This window comes from Gossypium hirsutum, chromosome A06, assembly GCF_007990345.1.
Source record: "Gossypium hirsutum isolate 1008001.06 chromosome A06, Gossypium_hirsutum_v2.1, whole genome shotgun sequence".
NCBI classification, from domain to species: Eukaryota; Viridiplantae; Streptophyta; class Magnoliopsida; order Malvales; family Malvaceae; genus Gossypium; species Gossypium hirsutum.
The window spans coordinates 5,728,760-5,738,593 of NC_053429.1; the positions used below are offsets into that span (position 1 = coordinate 5,728,760).

A 9,834-nucleotide genomic window follows, 5' to 3' on the forward strand; every position below is an offset into this window, starting at 1 on the left:
AATACAGTTATTTGGCCTTAGCCATACAGATATCGCATGCATAACAGATCAGGTATCAGAAATATCATGCCCACCAACCCTGCACAGGATCTCTGTCTAACCCATCACACCATGTGGGCATAAAATCGATCCACCAAGACTTACACACCAAGTATGAGGATATAATCGACCCATCCAAACCTACACACCAACTGGTACCGTAAAAATAGTACATAACAAATATACGCAGCATGGCTGCCAGATAATAGGCTAATCTCCTCTCAAACTTCTTTCTCTTCACAACAATCCTAACTCAACGCAATGCAACACAATTATCATGGTATGCTTATATGCAGATATCAGGTCATACGTCATGTCAGAATAGATATACAAAATTAGGCAGATATACATGCTGGTATTATCATACTTCCGCATACAATGTAGTAATCAAATAAAGTATCGGGTCTAAGTAACTCTTACCGCCTCTACAGTCAGGTCACAGTCGACTTAGGCGGCCTGTGCAACCTTACAGAACATTTCAAACAAATTTGGCTCACACACCAGTGTACCCTACTCGTGTGGGCCCATATGCCTGTGTGGCTTACACGGATCAAGTTGGCCTTGCCCATGTGGATCACACGGTCTGGCCCAAACTTCCATTCACCCGTGTAGTTTACCATTGTGAACCACACGCCCGTGTCTGTCATGCTTGTGTGGCGAGCGCACGGCCTGGCTCGTCAGTGACACGCTCATGTCTCGCGATGCAGGGTACCACACGGGCAGACCATACACTCGTCTAGTGTCGACAGGCCACTTTTCGGCTTTCGCCAAAACTCATTTTTTGGGTAATTGGAGTACACACCTTGTTCATTTTGACTGCTAATCCAACCACGAGCACTGCAAAGCCTAAAATTGACAATACCGAGCCTAATATCAATCACTTAAATCGACTTCCTTAAAAATTTCCAAATCCCAAAAGAGAGACCTTCAATGAATACGGTGATTCCTCGCTGTTTAGAACCCTGATTAATGACCCAAAGAACCTTGAATATCCCCTAAACATCAAACAAAAACCCTCTTAAATGATCTCTAAAGAAAATTACGCAACTTAATAAAGTGATACTTACCGAATCGACAGAACCGCTAGCAATACACCTAAGCTTATCGAAAAAGAAGAAAAACGAAGGAGAAGGGAAAAATGTGAAGAGAAGTTTTGGTAGCAAGGGGGATTTAGGGAAAAAAAGAAGGAAATAAGCCCTAATTTCCCCTAAAAATCCTCAACTCAGAATTCTGATAAAACCTGACTCTTAGCCAAAACTTGCAACAAAATAATTCCAAAGCCACTGCAAGGATTCGAACTCAGGACCTTGAGCAACCTGACACTCCTCTTAACCATTAAACCAGCAGGCCTATTTTGTCAAGTTTTTACCAACAATTCCTTAAAGGGCCACTAACCTAAAGTCAGGCTTTATTCAAATAAAACCAAATTTTAGCCTAAGTTAAAGCTTGAAGTTGGGACTTCCCAAACACACCCCAGAGTACATAAACACTTAAACCAACATTTATTTTATGCCAAGAAGAAACAAAACAAGAGTTTCGATATTTCCATACTCAACTATCACAAAAGCCGAAATTACAGAAATTTGGGGCGTTACAGGTATGGTTGTGCACAGCACATGGAAATATGGTGGCTTGAGTGTGGGCGTGTGGGCCACATGGGCTAGGCCAAGTTGGGTGTGTAGACCATACGGGCATGTGAATTTTGGGCCAGGCCATGTAGGCCACACGGCTAAGGCCAATTGGGTTTGTGGGCCCATACAGGCATGTGGGCCTATAATTCTAAAAATTTCCCTAGAGTCGCACGAGGCGTTCCAATCGACCGTGGGCCGAATGTAGGGTTAGTAAGGGCTAATTAAACCTTGATTTGTATGACATGATATTCTGATAGACTAATCTGAATATGATACTAAATGTATGCCTGGCTATACTGATGTATGTGAATTTTTTATTTGTATAAAGCATGTGAGCATGTTTAATTTTTTATATCTATATCTGAATCTCTATATCTATTATTGGGGTGGGGTTTGTATATGAGGAGGAAGTATTTTTGTTCAGCATTCATCGTCTTTATTTTGGCAGCTTGGCTGCATATTATCTAATATGTGTCCTAAGGGCACAATGTGGTGTGTAAAGATAGGTAGGTGTTTTTAACCCCACATGGTGTGATAGGATGGTTGGTGTTAGTGTGTAGAGGAGGGGGTAGGACTCTGCATATCTAAAATTGAAACTGTTACCTGAATCTGAATCTCAAACTGAATCTGTGTCTGTATCTGTATCTGACTGTGCATATAATTCTGTATGTTTTCATACTTAATTCTATTGGATTACACACAGAGTTTTCGTAAACTCACATCTGTTGTCTATTTTGTCAGGTAATCTATAGACTTAGGTGGGTCGGTGTAGCAGAGACTCAACGGTGACCACTCGTCTATAAACTGTTTAAACTTAGCTATTTATGATTTTTAGTTTTTATTTGAGAGTTGTAATTTCTGGGACTATCTGGACGTTATGGTTTTAAATTGTTGATTTTTGGTTTGTTGGTATTTTGCATGTTTGATTAAATTATCTTATGAACTGATGATTTTTACGCAAAAAGATGCTTTCCTAAAGACACGAATTGGATTTAAAAAATGTGTCAGTTTTGTTAGAATTCTGCTGCAAAATAAGTTTTAGCATTTAATTAATATTTTCAACTATGATTATAAAAGATTTTAAGATAATAGATGGGATGATTTAAAGTAACAATTCTATTTTCAAAACCCATTCCTTGTGACATCTCCGGATTCGGCCATAACGTCTAGGCCAGGTTTGGGGTGTTACAAATCATACAGTTTATTTAATTTATAGGATTGAAATAGAAATTAATGCCGTCACTCATTCATATGTAATTCTTTAAATTCCACATGTTCGTGCAAACAAATTTCAAAATTTATATAATTTATTGGGTTCATATACAAATTAATTATTATTGTGGTTTGCAGAATTAGGTGTAAAATTCATAAAAAAGTTTAATATATAATTTTGTACCTAAGTTTGAATGTAACACCCCAAACCCAGCCTAGACGTTATGGCTGTATCTGGCAATGTCATACGATAGTGTTTTTGAAACCTCATTGTTACGACGAAACATTCCATGTTATTATCTTTAGTGAACCTTTGTTAGAACTTAGGAAGTCGTCTTTATTCATTTAAAACATTTATTTTGAAACATCCCTCGTTGCAGAAGCTTTAATAAAACAGTCTAAGTGATCATGCGTTTAGAAAATACTTTAACTTTTTGAAAACTGAATTTCCTACGACCAGCAGGTATAAATCCATAAAGTAAAATAAATAAATACCCAAATTTAAAACCAAAGTCCTAGAGGATCCTTAAATTACAACCCAAATAATCAATAATAATTAAATTATAAATCGTAAATTGAAAACCATTAAGTCCAAAAATTACTGTGGTTACCGCTGAGTCCTCCGTCGCACCAATCTGTCTAAGTCTGGGGATTACCAGTGCACATTAGATAAAAAAGGTGAGGTTACGTAAACTCAATGTGTAATCCCACAGAAACAAACAAACAATCAGTATTCACAATGCACATTTGAACAGTCTTGGGCCTAAGCCCTTTTCAGTATCAGTGACAGTTTGGGCCTTAGCCCATCTCAGTACAGTGTCAGCAATGCAGTAGGGCCTTAGCCCATCACAGTATCAATAACAGTAACAGTTATGCAGTATCAAAATCCTACCCAACCAGCCTCTACACACCATCTCTGTCCAACCCTACACTCCATGTGGGGATATAATCAACCCACCCATCCCTACACTCCAAGTAGTACCAAATGCGGTACAAAACAGTAGTTTGCAGTTGGGCTGCCAGTAAATTAGGCTTAAAGCCTTTCAGTACACTTCCTCCGAATAACAACCCCCAACCCAATACAATGCAACATACAATGGATGATATGCTATTATGCAATTTCAGTACATATATTCAGTTCAGGTATTAATATGCTTAGTACAAATATCATTTAGTCAATTTCACACATTTAGGGGTCTAAGTAGCGCTTACCAACCTTACAGTAGGTTCATAGTTGACTTGGGCGACCCGTGAACCTTAGAAGCATTTCAGTAAAAATGGGCTTACACGCCCATGTGATCTGCCCGTGTAGGCCCACACACCCGTATGGCCTACTCGGCCCAAATTGGCCTTGGCCGTGTGATCCATTTTTAATGTAACCCATGCTAGCTAAATATTCATTTATGTTTTCTCTATTTACTTATATGTTCATTCAAAGCTGTCTACTTGAGCCATTATCACTAAATTATTTATATCTTGAGCTAAAAAATTCCAAATTAAGATCTGCTTGATGTTTTTGAAACTAGACTCAAATACCTTTCTACCATAAAATTTTTAGAATTTATAGTTTATCAAATAAGTACAGTAAAATCTTCAATTTTATCCCTATTCTACTATTTGACAGCTTCAACCTTTCCTTACTAAAAATTATTTATCTCTTAGTACGGAATTTGGATGATTTTTCCGTTTGTTTCTCTTGAAAATAGACTCATTAAGGATTTAAAAATATAAATTTTAAGCCCATAATTATTTTTTTTATAATTTTTGATGATTTTTCAAAGTCAGAATAGGAGAACTCAAAATCATTCTAACCTTGTCTCACAAAATTTATTATATCTCATAATTTACAATTCCATTGCTTACAATGTTTCTTCTATGAAAAACTAGACTCAATAAAATTTAATTTCATATTTTATTCAACCTTTACAATTTCCACTATTTTTAATGATTTTTCAAATTTAGACTACTACTACTGTCCAAAACTATTTTAATGTAAAATGTTGATTTCCAAGTTTGTAACACCCTTATTTCCTTTTTCTATAATTTTTTTTGCATCATTTTCTCTTATTTCGTCGAATCTCATTTTTTGCGTTTTGGGCACACACCTAGTATCATTTATGATACGTAAGCACTCCTAAGCCTCCAGAACCTAAAAATCAACCAACATATCTCCAGATTAATCACTTAATTCATTTTTAATCAACCAATTTCAGAAGGAACTCGACTAAAAACATAACAAAACCCTTACCTTGCTTGAGTAACCACGACTTTGCACAATCACAGCCTCGATTCAAAACCATCAGCCCCTTAATTAACTCCTAAACACCAAAAAGGAATCTCCCTTTTAGAGATTAACCAAGAACGATTAACAATAGACAAAACCCTTACTTACCGAACATGCGCAACCAATGATGAACAACCGAATCAATTGAAAAAAAAAAGAAAGAAATGGAAGGGGAAAAATAATAGAAATTTTGGCAGCAACTAAGGGAAAGAATCGGCAGAGAAGAGAAAAACAGAAGAAGAAGAAAACGTCAGAAAAAGTTTAGGGAATTGGAGAGAAAATTGAAACTCTATTATTATTATTTTTTACAATAAAAAGATAATCAGATTATTTTCTGATAACCTCTCCCCAATTATCTCCTAAAATTACTCCCTGTTAACCCACTAAAACACAACTACTTAGAATTTTTCCCCAACACAACTGAAATTTGAGCAAAAATACTATCTCCACGCCATCACAAAGAATTGAACACAAGATCTCGAACAGTCCAACACTCCACTTAACCACCAGGCCCAATCTAATATAAACTTACCAATAATTAAACTTAAGCCATTTGCACAAGTTTAAGGTTTTATTTATAAAAATACCAAAATTTTCCCAAGTAAGGCTTAAACATGGGACCTCTCACATACTGATAAACCGTAATTTATATATATTTTTATCCCATGCTTAGCACATTTATGGATGATTTCTCCTTAGATTTGGTGAATTCGATGCTCCTAAACCTTTAATTTCATGTTTTATACTTAGGTGAGCATAGGAGAGTAAAAAGAGTGAGGAATGGGCCGTAAACGGAGAAAATGGGCAAACGTGGGAAATCAACACGGCTAGACTTTCCTACACAGGTACACCACACGCTCGTGTAGTGTTAGCAGTCTCTAACACGGCCTAGACTTCCTTACACGGGTAGACCACACGGCCGTGTCTATTCAACAGACTCTAACACGGTTTGAAGCACTCGCACACGGGCATGTCCTTGTCGGGCCCAAGTCTAGTTCTAATCGGAAAAGGGCACTTTAGAGGGCTTTGAGGCATTCTAAAGCCTATTTAAACACACTAGAGGAGAACAAAAGGAGACACGCGGAGTAGGAGGCAAGAAAATTCTCGAAGAAAGCCGATTGATCCATCTCAGAAGCCAGATTCTCCTTTAAGACTGAAGATCCCCCTTCAATTTCCTTCGGGATTTTTGGGTTTCTTTATGTTTTGTTATTATTATTCTTCTGTGATGTTTTCTTTTACACTTATGAACTAAATTCCCCAAATACCTAAGGGGAGTGAAACCTAAGATGGATCTTGTTATTATTTTCTGAATTATATGATAAATATTTGACTTGTTCTTAATTATGAGTTCTTAATTCTTACTTTAATATTCTAGGATATTGATTCAAGTATTGATGTGCTTATTCAGAGGAGTAAAAGTCCTTGTCTAAGAGTAGATCTAGCATAATTAAGTGGAGTTGATTGCACCCCTAGGCATAGGGTGACATAATTTTACCGGATTAGGGTGAAACCTAATAAGGGAATCCATAGATCGAGTTAATGCAACACTAGGGGTTTTAATTAGAAAGAGATTTCAATTAATCAACCTAAGGTTAGACGTTGTTAGTCTCGAGAGAGATAATAATATAACTTAGGGATTTCTACAGATCAAGTCAAGTTAATAAATCGTCTGATTTAAAGTCAAATAACAAGTGAAGTCTAGGTGGATTTTCCCTTGGGTATTGTCCAAATCAATTAGTTTTTCCTAAGAGTATTTCCCTAATTTACTTTCTGTGCATTCTTAGTTTAGTTAATTAGTTTAGTTAAAACAAATCCCTATAATTTTAGGCTAGATAATAAAAAGAAATTTAATACTAGTACTTTTAGTTCCTGTGGGTTTGACATCCTGGTCTTGCTATAAACTATACTACTGTTCGGTAGGTGCGCTTGCCTTCATCGTGATAATAGTTAGTTTTCCAGTATGATCAATTATAAATTTAAAACTTATCACGATTTGACGATCATCAAGTTTTTGGCACCGTTGCCGGGTAACTAAGATATTACGAACACTTAATTTTTATTACTTTAGCCATTTATTTTATTGCAATTTAAATTTTGTTTATATTACTAAAATTTCTTTTATTTCTTTCTGACAGGTTTTTATAGTTTATGACTAGAAGAAACTCGTCAGGACCATTAAATTTTCATAGTGAGATAGAACACACAGCTCGCAGAAACTGAAGAGAAACTAGGCGAAGAATACGTGACATAGAGGAAAGATAAGAGGACGATATTCAAACCACAACCGAGAAGATGGCTAAAAATCAGAATAATCAACTTCCTCCTGTGGTTGCTGCAGATCTAACAAATCAGAATCCTGCTCCCCGTACTATGTATGATTATGCTAAACCTACTTTAACAGGAGCCAAATCGAGTATAGTTAGACCTACTATTGCTGCAAATAATTTTGAACTGAAAACTAACATGATTCAAATGATACAACAGTTTGTTCAGTTTGATGGTTTGCAGGATGAGGATCCAAATACTCATTTGGTGAATTTTCTAGAGCTTTCCGACACATTTAAGATCAATGGAGTTTCTGACGATGCCATTCGCCTTCGGTTGTTTCGCGTTTCTTTGAGAAATAAAGCTAAAAAGTGGTTAAACTCGTTACCATGAGGGTCAATTACTACTTGGGAACAAATGACCGAGAAATTCTTACTTAAATATTTTTCGTCTACTAAAACGGCTAAGTTGAGGAATGATATCTCTTCTTTTGTGCAGATGGATCTAGAAACACTCTATGATGCATGAGAGAGATACAAGGACCTATTGGGAATGTGCCCTCACCATAGGTTACCACTTTGGCTACAGGTTCAAACTTTTCACAATGGCCTGAATCCTTCGACTAGACAGATGATTGACACAGCTGCTGGTGGGACTATCAATAATAAGACACCTGAGGAGGCTTATGAATTTATAGAAGAGATGTCACTGAATAATTATCACTGGAAAGTCATGAGGACAAAGCCAACGAAAGCAGCCGGCGCTTTTAACGTCGATTCGATCACCATGCTCTCTAATCAGGTTCACTTGGTTTACTTGAATAGAAAAATTGATGGTTTACTTGGTTCTTCACAGATTCACCCAGTAATGCAATGCAATGCAAGTGGAGGAGGAACGAGCAATTCAGAATACCCACCTTATGGCCACAACATGAAAAACGAGCAATTAAATTATATGGGTAATGATCCTCAACCTCAAAATAATCCTTATAGTAACACTTACAATGCAGGATGGAGGAACCACCCAAATTTCTCATGGGGAGGCCAAGGGAATCAGAGACCACCACCTCCTCCAGGCTTCCAACAACAACCTTACCAGTAAGAGAAAAAGCCGAACCTTGAAGAGATGATGTCAAAATTTATTTTAGTAGCGGAAACCCATTTTTAGAACACTGAAACTACACTTAAAAATCAGCAAGCATCGATCCAAGGACTCGAGAATCAAATTGGGCGGCTGGCTAAGATGATTTCAGAAAGACCACCAGGAAGTCTACCTAGTAACACCGAACCCAATCCAAAAGAGCATGTAAAAGTAGTTACATTAAGGAGTGTAAAAGTGTTAGCTGAATCTGAAAAGAAGCCACAACAAGAAGCTGACAGAAACAAAGGAGAAGAGGTAAAACCCGAAAACAATGACAATCCAATGCCAAAGAAATATAAACCACAAATCCCATACCCAGTAAAGTTGAAGAAATACCGCATGGATGCACAATTCGGTAAATTTCTTGAACTCTTTAAACAACTGCATATTAACTTACCTTTTGTTGAAGCTATATTGTAGATGCCTACATATGCAAAATTTTTAAAGGAGCTTTCTAACAAACAAAAGGAAGTTTGAAGACCTATCTACAGTGGCACATAATGAGGAGTGCTCAGCCATACTCCAAAATAAACTGCCAACCAAACTGAAAGATCCAGAAATTTTTACTATTCCCTACTTTAATTGGTAGTCTGAATGTTGATAAGGCACTAGCTGATTTAGGCGCTAGCATTAATTTGATGCCATATAAAATGTTTAAACAACTTGGTCTTGGGGAACCTAAAACCACTAGGATGAGTATTCAATTAGCTGATAGATCTGTTAAATATCCTAGGGGAATTATAGAGAACGTACTTGTAAAAGTAGATAAATTTATATTCCCTGTTGATTTCGTTGTGCTTGACATGGATGAGGATGTTGAAGTGCCTTTAATCTTAGGTCGTCCATTTTTAGCCACTACTAGGGCTGTTATTGATGTGGGTGATGATAAATTGGTACTTAAAGTAGGTGACTAAATTCCAATGAACCCTCCCCAAGACCAGTAGAATATGAGGGTATTAAGGTAAACGATGAACTTAAGCAAAAACCCTCTATTGAAGAACCTCCCAAACTAGAACTTAAACAATTGCTGAATCACTTGGAATATGCATTCCTTAGAAATAATTCTATATTACAGGTAATTATTGCATCTAACTTGCAACCCAAAGAGAAAGAGGAATTACTCCAAGTATTAAGAGAGTATAAAAGGGCCATAACTTGGAAAATTTCTAACATTAAAGAAATCAGCTCTTCTTTTTGCACCCACAAAATTTTAATAGAAGATGAATATAAGCCATGTGTGCAAGCCCAAAGACGCCTGAACCC

At 36.7% G+C, this 9,834-nt stretch overlaps 1 non-coding gene across 1 annotated transcript; it reads right to left on the bottom strand.

Annotated features, from left to right (window-relative positions):
* Positions 1 to 7,896: 7,896 nt before the first annotated feature.
* On the bottom strand, positions 7,897 to 8,003 carry LOC121231483 (small nucleolar RNA R71). Its single transcript, XR_005929542.1, has one exon. It is a non-coding gene; the product is annotated as a small nucleolar RNA R71 (small nucleolar RNA).
* Between the last annotated feature and the right edge of the window lie 1,831 nt (positions 8,004 to 9,834).